This window comes from Suncus etruscus, chromosome 3, assembly GCF_024139225.1.
Source record: "Suncus etruscus isolate mSunEtr1 chromosome 3, mSunEtr1.pri.cur, whole genome shotgun sequence".
Lineage (NCBI taxonomy): Eukaryota > Metazoa > Chordata > Mammalia > Eulipotyphla > Soricidae > Suncus > Suncus etruscus.
Genome location: NC_064850.1, coordinates 151923952 through 151943963, shown reverse-complemented (window position 1 = coordinate 151943963; position 20012 = coordinate 151923952).

Here is a 20012-nt window from a genome sequence, read left to right as displayed (position 1 = left end):
CTGTTAAACATACTTCTACCGATGTTGTTGTTTCACTTTCATCTTCCATGGGCGGGCCTGAAGGAGGAGAGCATATGTCAGTCCATTGGTGCAGCTTAACTTTAAAAAAAATCTAAACTACTAGACTGTAGAAGGAACTTGATTATGGATGTGATCAGTGAAAATCAGATGAAAGCTTTCCATGCTTATCTTTTCTTGGTAGGAAAGCAAACAGGAACAGAAAGAAAACAATAAAATCATTATTAACTACTTAATTGTAGTATATGAAAAAGTTTCCATAAGATTATCCTTGGAATTGTTGTATATAAAAGTATTTCCTTAGGATTGTTCTGTGACTATTGCCCCACCTAGCCCTTCCAGGTGGGGCGCTGTGGAGTTGGCAATAAATAGCTTGATGGACAGGGGAGAAGGAACTTCTGCAAAAGCTGCCAGCTGCAGGAGGATTCTCTGGCTCTCTTTGCCCAATCTTTTACACCCTATCCTTCTTGTCTGTGTGGATTAATATTTGCTCGAATAAATATTACCGAGGTCTTCCCCCGAAAGGGGACAAAGGGATGGGAAGTAATTTCTCATTCTGGGGACTGTTCTTTTTTTTTTTTTTAATTTATTTAAACACCTTAATTACATACATGATTGTGTTTGGGTTTCAGTCATGTAAAGAACACCACCCATCACCAGTGCAACATTCCCATCACCAATGTCCCAAGTCTCCCTTCTCCCACCCAACCCCCGCCTGTACTCTAGACAGGCTCTCCATTTTCCTCATACATTCTCGTTATTAGGACAGTTCAAAATGTAGTTATTTCCCTAACTAAACTCATCACTCTTTGTGGTGAGCTTCCTGAGGTGAGCTGGAACTTCCAGCTCTTTTCTCTTTTGTGTCTGAAAATTATTATTACAAGAATGTCTTTCATTTTTCTTAAAACCCATAGATGAGTGAGACCATTCTGCGTTTTTCTCTCTCTCTCTCTCTGACTTATTTCACTCAGCATAATAGATTCCGTGTACATCCATGTATAGGAAAATTTCATGACTTCATCTCTCCTGACAGCTGCATAATATTCCATTGTGTATATGTACCACAGTTTCTTTAGCCATTCGTCTGTTGAAGGGCATCTTGGTTGTTTCCAGAGTCTTGCTATGGTCAATAGTGCTGCAATGAATATAGGTGTAAGGAAGGGGTTTTTGTATTCTATTTTTGTGTTCCTAGGGTATATTCCTAGGAGTGGTATAGCTGGATCGTATGGGAGCTCGATTTCCAGTTTTTGGAGGAATCTCCATATCGCTTTCCATAAAGGTTGAACTAGACGGCATTCCCACCAGCAGTGGATAAGAGTTCCTTTCTCTCCACATCCCCGCCAACACTGTTTATTCTCATTCTTTGTGATGTGTGCCATTCTCTGGGGTGTAAGCTGGTATCTCATCGTTGTTTTGATTTGCATCTCCCTGATGATTAGTGATGTGGAACATTTTTTCATGTGTCTTTTGGCCATGTGTATTTCTTCTTTGTCAAAGTGTCTGTTCATTTCTTCTCCCCATTTTTTGATGGGGTTAGATGTTTTTTTCTTGTCAGTGCCTTGTATATTTTGGAGATTAGCCCCTTATCTGATGGGTATTGGGTGAATAGTTTCTCCCACTCAGTGGGTGGCTCTTGTATCCAGGGCACTATTTCCTTTGAGGTGCAGAAGCTTCTCAGCTTAATATATTCCCATCTGTTAATCTCTGCTTTCACTTGCTTGGAGAGTGCAGTTTCCTCCTTGAAGATGTCTGTAATGTCCTGGAGTTTTTTGCCTATGTGCTGTTCTATATATCTTATAGTTTTGGGGCTGATATCGAGGTCTTTAATCCATTTGGATTTTACCTTCGTACGTGATGTTAGCTGGGGGTCTAAGTTCAATTTTTTGCAAGTGGCTATCCAATTGTGCCAACACCACTTGTTGAAGAGGCTTTCCATGCTCCATTTAGGATTTCCTGCTCCTTTATCAAAAATTAGGTGGTTGTATGTCTGGGGAACATTTTCTGAGTATTCAAGCCTATTCCACTGATCTGAGGACCTGTCCTTATTCCAATACCATGCTGCTTTGATAACTGTGCTTTGTAGTACAGTTTAAAGTTGGGGAAAGTAATTCCTCCCATATTCTTTTTCCCAATGATTGCTTTAGCTATTTGAGGGTGTTTATTGTTCCAAATGAATTTCAAAAGTGTCTGATCCACTTCTTTGAAGAATGTCATGGGTATCTTTAGAGGGATAGCATTAAATCTGTATAAGCCTTGGGGAGTATTGCCATTTTGATGATGTTAATCCTGCCAATCCATGAGCAGGGTATGCGTTTCCATTTCCGTGTGTCCTCTCTTATTTCTTGGAGCAGAGTTTTATAGTTTTCCTTGTATAGGTCCTTCACATATTTAGTCAAGTTTATTCCAAGATATTTGAGTTTGTGTGGCACTATTGTGAATGGGGTTGTTTTCTTAATGTCCATTTCATCCTTATTACTATTGGTGAATAGAAAGGCCATTGATTTTTGTGTGTTAATTTTGTAGCCTGCCACCTTGCTATATGAGTCTATTGTTTCTAGAAGCTTTTTGATAGAGTCTTTAGGGTTTTCTAAGTAGAATATCATGTCATCTGCAAACAGTGAGAGCTTGACTTCTTCCTTTCCTATCTGGATTCCCTTGATATCCTTTTCTTGCATAATCGCTATAGCAAGTACTTCCAGTGCTATGTTGAATAGGAGTGGTGAGAGGGGACAGCCTTGTCTTGTGCCAGAATTTAGAGGGAAGGCTTTTAGTTTTTCTCCATTGAGGATAATATTTGCCACTGGCTTGTGGTAGATGGCCTTCACTATATTGAGAAAGGTTCCAAAACTCTACGCCACTAAAAATGAGAACCTGGAAGAAATGGATAAATTCTTGGACTCTTATAATCTTCCACGGTTGAAGGAAGAGGATGTAGCATATCTAAACACCCCCATCACCATTGATGAAATTAAAACAGTAATCAAATGTCTGCTGAAAAACAAAAGCCCAGGTTCCAGATGGATTCACTAATGAATTCTATCAAACTTTCCAAGAGGAACTACTGCCAATCTTGGCAAGACTCTTTCATGAAATTGAACAAACAGAAACACTTCCAAATAGCTTTTATGAAGCCAACATCACCTAGATACCTAAACCAGACAGAGATTCTACCAAAAAAGAAAATTACAGACCAATATCACTGATGAATGCAGATGCAAAGATCCTCAACAAAATCCTGGCAAATAGGATTCAATGCCTCGTTAAAAAGATCATCCACTACGATCAAGTAGGTTTCATCCCAGGAATGCAAGGCTGGTTTAACATCCGTAAATCTATCAACATAATACACAACATCAATAACAAGAAAAATAAAAACCACATGATCATATCAATAGATGCAGAGAAAGCATTTGATAAGGTCCAACACCCATTCTTGATCAAAACTCTGGGGACTGTTCTTGAATTCACAAATACCCAGCGAAGATACCATACACTTAATAGCCACCCAAAACAAAGAACATATTAATGGTGCTCATTCTTGGTACTTGTAGTGACATCACCAATATATATTTACTGAAAATAACTGATCTTAGTTCTGAGAGAGCTGTAACTTGTAACTCAGCTGTTAATAAAGGGAGTTTCTAGGTTCTTCTTTGATACCTCCCTGCCCTCTGCTTCTGGAGCTGAAATAAAGAGACTATATTCTTGGGTGACTTCACATTAATAATAAATAAAGTTTAGGCAGCAGTGTTGAAGGGTAGCTGGGACGTCATGGATCTGCATGTAATTCTGGCAATACAATCAACCTTTCAAAACATGTTACAGTTTCTATGGATTTCGTAGTCAGATCTATTGTTAGGGTATTGCATGCTATTCAGTATAAGGATCAACATGGGATTAGTCTTGATGTCTGATTTCACATTAGCATAGACTACTCAGAAGACTGAGGATACAAACACTGGTCTAAAAGACCTCAAGAAGCAACATCAAATAAAATAAAACTAAAAAGGAAGGAAATAATGAAAGCTAGAGCAAAAATCAAAGATGCAGAATTCAAAACAGAGCCAATGAAATCAAAAATTATTTTAAAGAATGAACATGAGACACACAACTTTAGCTAGACTGTTGTGGGAAAAAGAAAATAACCAGGGCCAGGAGAGATACCACAGCGGTGTTTGCCTTACAAGCAGTCGATCCAGGACCAAAGGTGGTTAGTTTGAATCCTGGTGTCTCATATGGTCCCCGTGCCTCCCAGGAGATATTTCTCAGCAGACAGCCAGGAGTAACCCCTGAGCACCACCGGGTGTGGCCCAAAAAAAAAAATAACTAAACAAAATCGACTCATTGATAAAAAGGGCAGAGATTACATCCGAAATTCAAGCTATCATGAGAAACAACTGTGAAGCACATTAAACTTTTAAGCTGGAGAATCTACAGGAAACGGATTTTTTCCTTGGAGTCATGTCATCTAAAAGTTAGCAAAAATCAAGAATAGACCAATCACCACTGAAGAATCAAAAATCATGAAGAAGCATGCAACCCTGGTCCTGTTGTATTCACTGGTGAGCTCCACAAGCTCTTTTCCACTGACATAGCAGGTTTTCTTAGCAACTTTTCAAATATATAGAAGAATAGATAACCTTCTTACTTGCTTACATTGTCACTACTATCTGCCGAAACAGAGATATTGAAAGAAAAGAACATTTCAGATGATCTTTCCTGATGATTACATTGACACAAAGATTCTCAGCATTGATTGGAGTGATGGAGCAGCAGCTGGGACACTTGCTTTACATGACCAACCAGGTTTGATTGCTGGCAACACATGTGGTCCACTGAGCCTTAACAAAGAACTAGGGTCCAGACCACTGGCCCTCTGGCCATAAAATACACACACTTTCTGAAAAAACCTTAGCAAATTGAATCCAACAGTATATCAAAATACTATAAACCACAATCAAGTGGGTTTTTTCCCGAGGATGCAAGGAGTGTACAACACATGCAAAGCAGTTCATTTAACATCCACATCATAAAGGGAAAAGTACTATCATCTGACCATATTGCATTATCTATGGATTAAAGAAGGTTTATTCACTTCCTATGAGCCCTCTGTAACCATCCTAAAATGAGTTATCTTTATCAGTAGTGAAAAATAAAAACCTCCTTTGTCAACTCTTCCAAGTTCACTGACTACACTTTGATTCAATATAATATTAAAGATTTAGCAATACCATTCAGACAAAAAATAAAAGGATCTTATTTGAAGGAATAAATGGACAAATTACCACAATTTCCAAAGATAGGGTGTCTGTGTATATGTGTGTGTGTGTGTGTATAAATTTTCTAAGCATTGTGTAGTAAAATTACTACAAGACGGTAAAGTGGTTATCTATGATGAGAACTCAGGTCTTTTTTTATATATATATACAAACAATCAACCTGAAGAGCAAAATAGAATCTATAAAAGTCAGGAACCCATATATCAACTTTGCAAGATTTGAAAGGCTGTAGTATGAAAGGAGTAAGACATAGAAGGCAAAATGGTGCTGATATGTATTATATCATTATGAAGTCCTGTATTCAGTGTTACAAATATATTTAGAGTAACAGGAAAATTTCTTTCTCAAAAACAATTTCAACATTGATTAAAAATCAAAGAATCAGAAAAGTATAAGAAGTTTTTTGTGGAAAATAGTGGCAGAACATTTTCATATAGCAGCAATATGCATTGAGGTGTATATTGGAAGAGGTTGATTTTTTATACTTTTACCTCAAAGTTATTTCAATGCTGATTCTATTGACAAAGATAAAGACAAACAGAAATAGCAGCAATAAAAGTATTACATCAAAAGAGTAAGTAAGCCTCTGAATGACAAAAGAAATGCTGAATAAAACTCAAATATATTTCATTGAAAGGAGTAAAATATGTTCATAATATATCTATTCTTGTCCTAGAGAAGCTAAGAATCCAAAGTTTTTCAAACCCCATATCCTGAACAACAGGGATAATAGCCCGAGTAGCATGTTTGCCAATCTAGGAGTGGTCCCCACCACATTATATGGTCCCATAAACAGACATGAGTCAGGACTAATCCCTGAACACCACTGGATGTGGCCCCAAAAGTAGAAAAGCACATTCAAAATTGAAAGTTCATTTAAAATTCTATTACAAATTGTGAGTTGTATACCACATACCTTGCACAGGTGACTCAGTTTCCATTCCAGCATGCCATTCGGTCCTAGAACTACCAGGAGTGATCCCAGAACACAGAAAAAAGAGTAAGCCCTCAGCACCACTCAGAGTGATCAAGAATGAAAAGAGAAAAGAGAGGTTAAATAAGCACTATCATGTAGAAGATGGATGGCCAATAAGAGCAGCAAAAAGTGCTTATCGTCACTTACAACCAGCAAAATTCAAATTAAGACAGCAGTAAGATATGCTCTTTTTTAGTTGTTTGTTTGCTTGCTTTTGGGGGTCACATCTGGCAGCGCTCGGGGGTTTCTCCTGGCTCTACGCTCAAAAGTTGTTCCTGGCAGGCTCAGGAAACCAAATGAAATGCTGGGATTCGAACCACTGACCTTCGGCATGCAAGACAAACACCTTGCCTCCATGCTATCTCTCTGGCTCCAAAATATCATCTTATACTAGAGAGGAAGGAATATATAAAAACAGGGAAAAAATAAAAATGAAAAGAGTCTCCATTCAGAGGAATTTGGAAACTCTCACAGCTGAACATTGTGGAAAACTATTTGGAAATTTCACAGAAGTAGGAATTGAGCTGCCACATCTTGGTAGCTTCCTTCAAGACATAACATTCCTTTAACATAACTTATGTAGTTCATTATTCACTGCAGTCTTATGTGAAACATAGCACAATGATATTCTATAAATTACACACATGATGATGATTCAATCACTAGATTAAGATGCAACTGCTATATTTATACAATTTTTCAAGAAAATATAGAACTTGGTGTCAGTGGGGACTTTATTGAATGAAATTTTGTGTTAGTTTTGGGCCACACCCAAGACACTCAGGAGCTACTCTTGGCTCTGCACTCAGGAATCACTTCCGACAGGCTTGAGGGACCATATAGGACCATAGAGGGAGGATGCTGGGGATGGAACCTGGATTTTAGCTGGGTCAGCCACTTGCAAGGCAAACACCCTACCACTGTGCTATGGCTCCAGCACTGAATGAAAATGTATTATTGGTTTGTTTTCTGTGACAATGTTCTGAAGGAACTGTGTGCTGGGGAAATTGGTGTTGATATGGGAACATTCCATAGAGTTCCATCGTAATTTAATCAAATACCTGTTGAGAATAACAGTCTCTTACTTTTATCAATAACAAATTGGCAGCACTGCTTCAAGAAGGAGAAATTCTTTCTGCCAATGCTTAGCAATAAGCTGATCCATTAGCTTCTTATGTGACCGAACTGGAATGGGAGTGGCATTTCTACTGCTCTGGCTAGAATACTGATGTCTAAGTAGATAAATAAAATTCTTCACACATTCAAAATTACTCACAGACACTAAGATTTATCACAACAGAAAAATCATATATGCTTTTTTTTTGTCATTATACCATAGAAAATGTAGTGCTTATTTACTCGTACATCAATTTTTAGACCTTGAATAGAAAAAAGTGCTACTTTTTGTGGTAATTTGAGTGGAACTGGAAGACTTCAAGTTTAGAAACAAAAATCACCCTCCCATTCTATTTGAGGCCAGTTTTGATTCCAGTCTTAAAGTTGTTGAAATCAAAAGCAGAGCTGAGTGGTGTCTTCTTAGGGCTAAGGAGAAATAGTTCCCTGGTCTAAAGTAGACAGTCTTCAACTACACCAAAAGAATATCTGTGTTGTTTCTGCACCTATTTCTGCACAGCACCTGGCTGTGGTCAGGGCTTACTTCTGGTGCTGGCCCAGAAATCACTCTTGGTAGAGGTGGGCAAGTATATAGGGGTCTACAACTCCAACACTGACACGCTGTGTGCAGGCAAGTAGCTTCCACACTGTACACTATTTTCTAGCTGAAAGTGATTAATTTCTGGAGTTCCCTTTCAACTTAAGTGTCTATTTTTTAAAATAAATACCATACACATAATATACAAAACTGTCAAATGGAGGCAGCAGAAGAATTGCGGCCGCGCACTCTTTCTAACCAATGAACCCCACCACAATACGCAGGAAAAAGTACACTACAAGCATGACAATGGGGAAACCTCGCAGGCAAACACCATCCACAGAAAATGAAGATGAAAGCTCAGATGACCTAAAATATCCACAGTTTCTTTATATCCATATAAATCATATATATGAAGACACCATGGCATTACAACCATAACATCTTATCACCATGAGAGACTGCCAATTTCTATGTCCTTATATTAATTCATACAATACTAAAAATACATCAAAGTCAGGGACCAGAAAGATAGCATGGAGGTAAGGCATATGCCTTGCATGCAGAAGGATGGTGGTTCGAATCCTGGCATCCCGTATGGTCCCCCGAGCCTGCCAGGAGCGATTTCTGAGCATAGAACCAGGAGTAACCTCTGAGTGCTGCCAGGTGTGATCCAAAAACCAAAATAATAATAATAATAATAATAATAGTAATACATCAAAGTCACACAGAGGTATAAAAACTGAGAGGTATCTCATTACCTAACTTGAAACTATAATATGAAACTACAGTCTTTACAACACTATGGTGTTAGAATAAGGATGAATTCACTTCCCAGCAGGTTAAGGATTCAGTACACAGTGACAAATCTGCAATCTATGGTCAACTAATTTTAGACAAAGGAGGTGCATACATGCATTAGAGTAAGAACAGTATCTTCAAAATGATGTTGGGAAGAAAGAATAAATCCATGTAAAAGAATGAGCTAAGACTCATATCTCACATCTGAAGCAAAAGTCAATTCGTCTGGCATACTTCAGGTCCCAGTAGGAAACAACAGGCAAGCAACCAAAGCTAAATCCTGGTCCTGATGAGTGAACTAGTGAATTCCTGCAAACCTTTACAGAATCCCCCCTCCAGTCCTATTCAGGCTCCTTCAGAAGGCTGAGAAACATAAACCTTACAGGTTCAACAAGATTAGCATTATTCAGAAGCAAAAGAAAACTTTAGGCCTATAATGCTAAAGAATATTACTGATACAAATATTCTGAAAATACTGTAGAAAATGGAATCCAACAAAACATCAAGAGGTCCTACACCATGACCAATTCTGCATTCAGAACTGCAAATATAACAGACCAAACACTGAATAAGGAATACTACAGGATAAATTCACTGGGTCTGTTTTCCAGTCAAGTTTTAGTACATGCTGGCTTTATATTTTCACGTAATTTGTCAACCTTTCCATTCTTCCCTTTCTCATAAGCCAGTTAACTGTCAGCTGAACACATGTCTTTAATCATAACCTAAGAAATTCATGTAATAGGAAATTGAGTAATGAAATGCATTTTTCTATTAAACTTGAATCATAAAGCATGATTCTAAGATATGAATTTTGAACTCATGGTTTCTTGAGGTGTTTTCACTATCTTTATTATTAAGATTCATTCAGCTGAACTAGAGAATTTTTAATGTATTTTAGAATACAATTCACTATATAGAGTAGTTGCACATTGGAATAAAAGTATATTTACATGAACATCAAAAACTATGGAGATATGTGATTTTCATAGTGATGTTCAAAAATTCATCCTTTGAGTGTACAAATTCATATTCATGGAATAAAGGCATATACGCATATGATAGATCACAAACACATACACTCAAAATTTTAACTTATTGAAATACATGTAGATACAGCAAATGCCATAATCAGTATTACATAAAGACTATATAAATGCTTGTGGAAGGAATATTTTCATGATATAAATTAATGTTTCTCTTCAGACGATACCTCTAACCACCACAGAACTCAACATAAGAATGAACCCTTTCCTTTCTTCTTGAAAGACCTTATGGTGTTTAAGTGAACAATTTCACAGTACATACCAACTGTATTGCTTGGAGATATCTTGTTCTACACACACAAAAAAAATAGAAAAGAAAAGAAAAGAAATACATTATAAGAATCATACCCCAAAGTGCATCTTTTGCCTAAATCTATCTATTTACTTTTGTGTAATTAGTAAGCCAGATGAAAACTTGAGACAAAGATCTCAAGAAATAAAATGGGAAGTAACATTATAGAAAGATCATTTTACTGGTATGTCATTCCAGTTCCCTGAGGTTGGGCAGTTGGTCCTTAATCCATTAGGTTCAAATTCTCCAAGTGGAGAAGGGACTCTACTACAATGTCTACAAAAATTTAAATCTAGGTAGAAGACAAATCTTGAATCATACAAGAAAAAGAAACATTTGTAAAAATGTCTGTTTGAAAATGGGAGTTACTATACAGTTTCCCTAAGATCATTCTGTGTGTATATATTTATATGTATACACACATATATACCTATACACATATACACACAATGATCTTAGGGATCATCATATATACTTATACATGCATATACATATACATATATACACACAAAATATATGTACACTAAGGTCATTCATATATACAGAATATATATTTTGTATATATATTATAATATGAAAGTTAATCATTTATTGGATAATAGATTTCTAAACACTTTGTGCTTGGAATGTAAAAATTTCTCAATTCAAAACAAAGGCATTGATACTCATAAAAAGGCCCATAGAACACAGAAAACAATGAACTGATCCAACTCTCATTCTCCTCTGGGATCAAGTTTTAGCAGGTAACATTCTCTGTCCATCTCCCAAGTAAGCAATGACAGATGTTACTAACATGCGTGATCCATTTTTATATCTTAACTTCACTTGAAATTACTCTAAAATAGCAATATTTCTGAAGGAAAGTTGACTTACATGAAATGTATTAAGTTTTATGGAGCTTCTCCCATCCTCATCCTCCAACCATTCTTCTTCTTGGAGGATACATGAGAGTTAGTAGAGTTTAGTGGCTTCTCAGGAATAACATAGGAAACTATTCTAGAATTCACAAAGAACTAGGATTGGTAAGCAGGCATGGAATGGGCTGCTATTGAAGCATCAGCCAATATCTCCCATATTGGAAGATAGATATGATCAATTCTGTCCTGGGGTTACAAGAAAAAGGCAACTGAGCAATCAAAAATGACCAAACTGAAACTAAATGTGTAAGTGCAGTGTTTTGCACTTGTTGCAGGACATTTGAGGACTTGATTCAATTCTGAAACCAAATGAAACTAAGAGATTGGCAAATCTTAACCTGTTTTGCAAAACTGTTGACCCAAATAGACAGCTTTGTATGTGGTTCAGTCTAAAGGCTCAGAAGCCAACATTACAATGACAGGAATTCTTCATATGAACAATTCTTACTAATCCCAGTTAGATAGATGCTCTCCTGATTACCGAAACTAGTCATTTTAGCAGCACTAAATAAATACTTTCCACTCTTTTTTTTTTTAAGCTAAAGTGTATCCAGCTATAGATGCAGGATAGAAGAGGGAAGGGGTTATCTTTAATTTTGTTTAAGTTTATGTATTGAAAGTATTGATCTACAAAGCTACTTATAGTTTTGTTTTCAGACATATAATATTTCAACACCAACCCACCACCAATGTCAGCTTCCCTACACTAGTATTCCCATAATCTAGCCAATCCTTATCCCTATCAACACAACCCAGCTGCCCCTTAACAGATACATTACAAAGTTCAAGGTGGGGGTTGTACCTTCAATGTCCTGCTTTCAGTGCTGTTGGCTTTGTGCTGTGGATGTAGAACTGGACTTCTCTTACCACTCTACCGCATCACCACATAACCAAAGTCATGACCCCAATTCTCCATTAAGAGAGTATACTTTTCTAAATAGATAAAAATCTTGGAAATGACCTTGATAAAACAGTCCCAAGAAACTTAGAAGAATATCTATAAATCTCAATTACAATAGCATTAAAAAGTTAGGGAGAGCATATAAAAATAGGAGAAAGCATAGTAGCAATAGCATTTTCCTTTGTATGAACCTACCTCCCTGGAAGCATGAGCAACAGTTGCCCATTGTTTAACAAGAACAAAAATAAAAACAAAAACAAAAAACAAACAAAACAAAAACGAACAAAAACAAAAGCAAAACAAAACAAAAAACTTGGTCTTAAATCCTATGTAAACTAATTTATCTAAATTAACTAAGATAGTGCTTATTTTATTTTTAATCTAATTCTAACAATATATAAGTAAAGAAATGAAAGTTTTGTGGTATAGTCAGTCTCTGGTCTAATCCCAACTCCTTAATTAGCCAGAATGAGCTGAACTGTGGGGGCTGGGGGTGGGGAGTCAAGAACCCTGGGCTGCCTATTATTGCATCATAAAGGTCCTGGGGCATCATACAGTTTCCTAAGTCTTAGCTCCCCACATCTAGTCTGACTGCCCCTGGTTGCCTAAGATCAATGTTTCACCGAGTTGTAAACACACTATTGCAGAGATTGAATGAAGGTTCATCTTTTTGAAATCAGTTTTAAACATCTCAATGAGTCTACACAAAAGAATATACTGAATCTAAAATGTCACCATATTTTCAGTTTCTACTGAGAAAAAAATTCTTTTATTAGTTTTTTGGCCACACCTGGTGGCACTCAGGAGATACTCTTGGCTCTGTGCTCAGAAATTTCTCCTAGCAGGCTCAGGGAACCATATGGGATGCCAGGAATCAATCCTAGGTTGGCTGCGTGCAAAGAAAGCTTCCTGCATGCTTTGCTATTGCTTGGGCCCCAAGAAAAATACTAGTTATCAAATGCTCTCATTCATCTGTGCCACATAGAGAAAATAAAAGGAAATAGACAATATCCAAAACAATGAAAAAACCGTGACCTGGGCTTGCTAAACTCAGGCAGTCTGAGTGGGGCAGGCAGTTATCGAGGTGGGAATGAAGAGGCAAAGTAGCAGTGACAGCACAATGCTGAAGCTTAATGTGGACTTTGGTCATGGAGAGGTACAGTTGCTTTAAGTTACTGGATTTCTGATCTCTAAGGAGAAAAGAAATGCCACCCATCCCGAGTAGTTATTTCAAGAACCATTTCATGTTACCTGTCCAGGTGACAGAAAATGTGGCATTTATATAAATTCAATGTTTAAACCTATTTTTCTTTCAGTATATTGGTATTGAGTTATATTTCTTTTTTTTTTTTTTTTTTTTTTTTTTGGTTTTTGGTTTTTGGGCCACACCCGGTGACGCTCAGGGGTTACTCCTGGCTATGCGCTCAGAAGTCGCTCCTGGCTTGGGGGACCATACGGGACGCCGGGGGATCGAACCGCGGTCCGTCTCCTAGGCTAGCGCAGGTAAGGCAGGCACCTTACCTCGAGCGCCACCGCCCGGCCCCGAGTTATATTTCTTATTTATTCTAGTGTGTTAAAGGTTTTTCTTTGAGCAAATATAGCTACACTTTTTTAGTTATCAATATTTCTATTATCTGAATAGTTTTTGTCACTGTGTAATTTAATGCTGATCTATTGGCAATGAAAAAGAACCATTTTCATTGGAGAGAGCATGAAAAATTCCCAGAGAATTGTTTTTCTTTTTTTTTAAATGGCAATAATGATCATTTAATTCTCAGCAGATGATTAAATATTACTAAAAGTAGGTATGTAGAATTCTTACCATGGCACTTAACACAGAGTAGTTGCAGTAGAGAGAATTGTTTTTCCACCTGGTGTGTTTTTCAGTCTCTCCAAACTGTCTGTCCTATAAAATGAGAGTTTTGACATACATTTAGATGCAGCACATGGATATTTTTATGATTTTAATCACAGCTTGACAATTAGTGATAAAATCAGGGGTTCGTAGCCCATGTTGTATAGAAATTGTACAAATTCTCTTTTGGGGAGTTTGGGGCACACTTGGTGACGCTCAGAGGTTACTCCTGGCACTACACTCAGAAATCACTCCTGGTTGGCATGGGGAACCATATGGATGTAGGGAGTCAAACCTGATCCTTCCCAGGTGGGCTGTGTACAAGGCAAATGCCCTACCACTGTGCTATCACTCCAGCCTCAGGATGTGTAAAACTTCTAAGGAAAACGACAAGTCATGTTTTAATCAATATGCGCTGCTGATGTGCCAAGATTTCTCAAAGTAGCAATGACTTAGATACTGACTTGTGAGAATGGATTCATTAATATATTTGTTACTTTACTTTGACCATGGATTATGCAAATGAGGAGAAGCTCAGCTGAGTCAAAGAGAACTGCATTGTTTAAATGAAGAGTTGCAATGTTCTCAGCATTTCAGAAAATTTCTTGACATGATGAAACTGGAGAGAGAGAGTACAATATATATGGAACTTGTTCTGCCTACTGCTAACTCAGGTTTGAAATCCTGCATTCAGGTGGACCCTCAGCTGACATCTTTCCAGCAAAAAATGGCCAGCCTTCTCCCCTTAGTTCCAAAAGAACAAGAATATGTCTCTTGATATTTCCCAGGTAGTTTAGTCCTGCCTGATACCTATGTGACAATTTTGAAAGGAAGGATTGCAGATTCCCCTTTCTGCATGAACTACAACAGCCCAGCAGCACCTCCTACAATCTCTGATAGAAATGGTCCAACTTTTTAACGAATCTTATAACAAACTTCCAAGCCACCTCATTTGTTTTAGATCTATAAACCCTAGACACATTAATATCTCATAATAGTATCAGCCCAGTAGTATTACAGAGAAATTCTGACGGGAAAGTTACATAGTCATCTACCAGCCTTAGTAAACCTAAACATCAACATAACACTTCACTAGCACTACCCACAATCCAGTAAATCCTTAGACATAGGCTCCAGTAATACTCACTGTACTAATTTACTTCAAAAATTAAAAAAATGCTCATTGATTTTGCATAGTGTTTCATTTTAGTTACGATTTTAAAACACTGTATTTGTTTAAAATTAAAATTCAGTCCCCCCTCCATCTAGTTCCCCTACTATGCATGTCAACAACACATCCATCATCCCACCTCCACACCGGGATGTGCTAATTTGAGCCCCATATAATTCCATATAATTTTAGGAATGTCCCATTGGTTTTTAAGAAATAATTTTATTGTAGTATTAGGGGTATACTGCTCAAGTTTATGACATTAATAAAAAATGTTATTGCACACCATCACTACCCAGTGACCATGAACCTCCACAACTTCATGTCTCCTTGGGTCTGACCCTCGATTTTTTTTTTATTTTGGGGTCATACCCGGCAGTGCTCAGGGATTCCTCCTGGCTCTATGCTCAGAAATCATTCCTGGCAGGCTCGGGGGGCCACATGGGATGCCGGGATTCGAACCACCGTTCTTCTGAAAGCAAGGCAAACGCCTTACCTCCATGCTCATTTATTCATTATAGAGTTATGGTTTTCAGGTATCCTGTGATCACTTGTAGCACTACTCATGTGCTCTAAATCCTCTGCCTATGTTTCTTAGTTACTTTCATCAACTTATTGTTTCTTTCTCTCCCCTCTTCACCACAGTGAAATTTGCATGTACGATATTTCTAGCAGGAACTTCATTAAAAGTACATACTGATTCAGAAATAACATTAGTTTAACAATAATACATCTCTGGTCCTTGAACATAATGTGCATTTCCCATTAATTGAAGATCATATTTCCTCAACAGTGTTGACATTATTAGAATTTAAAATTTAACCTCTAACTTTATTCCCAAATGTCTTATTCTTTGTTTTACTATAGCAATATAATTGATTCTGTCTTGTTTGCTCAAGATTTTAAACATTTAGGAATATAGTTGAGTTTAAACTCAGTATTAGGATTTTGGATATTCCAGATATTACCACAAGTTGGTAAAAGATCTTAGTGAGAGACAAGTTAAAAACCTTCTTGTTTGGGTCAGAGTGATAGGATAGCAGGTAGGACATTTGCCTTGCACGTGGCTGACCCAGGTTCAATCTCTGGCATCCTATATGGTCCCCTGAGCCTGCCAGAAGTAAGCCTGGATGCTGCTAGTTGTGGCATAACAACCCCTCCCCCGCTGTAAAAACCCTACAGTTTATTCTTCAGAATCTAATGCGAATGAGATCTGGTAAGAAAAAAACGGAGGCAATTATTGATTAACAATCAAAAACCTGCCACTTTATTTTTGATTTTTTCATGAGAGAAATGTTTTACTTTAAAAGAACATTTTAAATTTTATTTTTATCTTAATTTTTGTAAGTATTTTTTCTGCATCATGCCACTCTACCAGTTACCTCCTTTGCATTATTTACTTTCCTTTAAACACTTTATGAAGGAAAACAAAAGCATAAAAACAGGGGCCAGAGCAGTTGCGCAGCAGTAGGGTATTTGCCTTGCATGCAGCTTACCTAGGACAGACCTCGGTTCAATCTCCCATGTCCTATATGGTCTCCCAAGCCAGAAGTGTTTCTTTTTTTGTTTTGTTTTTGGATCACACTGGCAGCACTCAGGGTTTACTCCTGGCTCTATGCTCAGAAATCGCTCCTGGCAGGCTCAGAGGACCATATGAAATGCCGGGATTTGAACCTCTGACCTTCTGCATGAAAGTCAAATGACTTACCTCCATGCTATCTCACACCCAAGCCAGGAGCGATTTCTGAGCACATAGCCAGGAGTAATCCTGAGCATTACTGGGTGTGGCCCCAAAACAAATAAACAAAAAGAAATATGTTAAGGCACTACTATATTCTTTTCCTAGAGGGTTCAATAGTTAACCCTTAAATAAAACTGCTACGAAGTTCCCAGTGTGTCCTCTGACATGACATGATGTAGCTAAACACAAATCTTCTAATAAACCAAAGAGAAACTGCTGTTTAAGCTGAAAGGGCAGCTTATATGATTAACATGAAAGTTTATCCTCATGATCTGACTCCAATGAGAACAATGTCTGTATGTTCTTACCTACCTTCTTTTAAAGCCAGTGCAAGCTATATGCACAACTCCTGAGTTTAACAAACACATAGCATCTAAAAAGATTTTTTAAAAAATCATACATATATTTCAGATGGGATTAATAAACTTGATCCTAAATACAAGATAAGTAAAGTAAAAATTATCATGTATAGTACATTTTAAATTATTGTTCCAATCTTATTACAAATGTACTATTGTCAACAATTTCCTAGTAAATTCAGTATAGTGATTTATATTTTTAAAAAATATTCTATTTCTCACGGGCATCTATCAAATTGACTTTTGAAGATACCCGTGACTAAAATTTGGGTAATTAAAGAATATGTACACGTGCACAGAATCATTTTAAGCATGTTTCAACTCTCGTATCATATTTTTCTCAAAATGTCATGCAAAAATACATAAATACAGAAATTCACAGTGCTTGAGTTGAAAAACTGCTCAGGAGGTGGATATGAAAGAGGAACTCCTCAATTTAAACTTCTCTCATGCACTAATCTATCCAAGATATAATGTGGAGAATTCCTACTTACTACTTACTATTAGGGACCATAGTGCAAAGAACAGTTATGTAGATATTCTTCTGATGTTAATGAATTGGGCATGTGTGCATGATACCAATGATTTATATCAAAAATCCCCAGATATACAGAAGGTGTTCCCTGTCCATGTCTATTCACTTGCCAGGTAAATACTGAAACACTGGTGTCAGAGACAGAGCTTCATTCATGCCTTCCTCTCTATCACCATGAGATGGGAATTTCTCTATACTCTGACATCCTAATAGTTTGGTATTCGTCTGTTCAGTCAAAAGAAACATGTCCTCTGTAAGATCCAGTGTGTATCTTCTTCACAGGACTCCAACTCTTCATATAAGATTTGTCCTCATGCCAAACAATTTCTATCGCCGAAGACCAACCGAAATAGTTGCAAAGTCAAAACATCCTCCTTCAGTGTCTTGTGTAGACTGAACAGCCCAAAATAACAGCAATTTTGAGGCTCATTCTCTGGCTCTTGAAAAGTAACAGCATATATGGGTACTCTCCCTCTTTCCGGTTGTGTATAATATTCTCTGTTCATACTTTTCATATTCCATAGTGCTAGGTAGCCATCAGAAAAACCTCCCACAAGTTGATTGGCCCTTGTTTATATAATGAAGAGTTGAAATGGCTGTTCCTAACTGGAAACCCAGGTGGTGTCCTTCTTGCATAACACTTTTCTGATGTGTGGGATTTGAACTGGAATACCATTCATAACCTCATGGTTATGCAGCTAGTTCAGTCTGACTGAACTTTGGATGATGACATCCAGACACAGGTAAGATAAGAAGGATCTGCCCACCATCAGTAATCACAGCAGCCACCCAGGATAGCCATCACAAGCTTGCATGTAAATGCTCAGTGGTTACTCTAGCTCTGCCCTGATAAATATTATAGGTTCAAGAGCTGTTACCCTTCCAAGAAGAACACCTTCTTTCACCACTCTGGATATACTAAGGTCATAAGGACGGGATACTCCCTGCTACGTCTGTCTTCCAATCCAATGATCAAACCAGTTCTCTTCTGCCCAAAGAATTCTTTCACAGTCAGGATGATGGGAGGTTGCTCACTCACGCCACTGAATCTCTATGCATCAACCCTTCATCCTATGGAGGAGTTTATGACTTCAAGTTGTGGACCACAAGCCAGGCAAGCAAGTCTGGTTTTCTCTTTAACAACTTTCTCACAAAGCCCACATTCTCCTTGGCTCATCTGCATCAAGGACCAGCCTCAATAGTCACTTGTGGGAAACGCAGAAGTCCACTCCTCACTCGTGCTGTCAAGTCTAGCAGACTTTCAAGAAGCAGAGCAGGACGCTGAGCCGCTGAAACCCCCGAGTGTTCCGCAGGATCGCAGGACAAGAGCTATGCCTTGCAGCGCGACCTCCTGGACCCCCTCAGAACCACCAGCCACTCGAGAGCGCCCTCAGGGGTTGTAGGCCACGTGACAGTTCAGCACTGAAAGCCAGGTCTTGACAGTGGCTATGTTCAAAGTGACTACACTCTGAACATGGCAGGGAGCAGTGGCTGGCAGCGTCCCACTTGCCTGCAAGGGTCTGGGAAGGGCTGGGCGAGACCGAAAATCCCCTTGATCATTATTAGGACGGATGTCAAATAGGCAGGACTGGTCATGAATCAAGACACCCCTTCTCTCGCTTGTCTATCTAATTCCTGACTGTGTGCTCAGAATAGGCGGCACTATTAGACCTTCTTCTTCCAAGGTCCTAGGCCAACTGGTGGCACATCACTTACCATTGGTAGTGGTAAGTTTAGGGTTTACCACTGGGTCACCCATAATCATCATAGGTGCCCTATTTGACCTAGGACCTTAGAAGAAATGCTCCTTAACTAGCTCTTGAATGAATGTGGAAACTGTGACCCCAGAATTAGACCCTTTCTTGCCGAAAGAAATTGACCAACAACGTCTAATAAGATAGATACTTCAGCATTTAAGCTCTGGTGGGAGCAGCTGGCCTGTGTTGTGAAAATACTTGAGTAGCTGCATGAAAGAACCACACATTTAATTTGGGGCTAAAGAAATAGCACAGTAAATAGGACACTTGCCTTGCAGGCAAAACCAACCTTCACCCCACCTAAATCCCAAAGCATTGCCAGACAATATCTCTGAGCACAGTGCTAGGAGTGAGCCCTAACCACAACTGAATATGGACTCCCCCCAAAACAAACAAACAAACATCAAAAAACAGAACATTCTCTAGTCGTTGTTCTTGTTTTTGTTTGTGTTGGGAATATATACCAATCTTAAATTGGGTATTTTGATATATTGAGTGTACCCATGAACAGAAATGAGAGTTAGTTCATGATAATATAATTCATATAGTACTTACTACTTATCAGGTTTTTAAGACATTGATGTAAAAAAATAAAGCACAGAAAGATGCATAAATTTGTTCGTCAGGATATCAATAACATTTTATGTTCCTCAACTTCACTCAGAAATATTTTTTTCATATCAAATTTAAGCAGCTTCACTCCTGAATGTTTT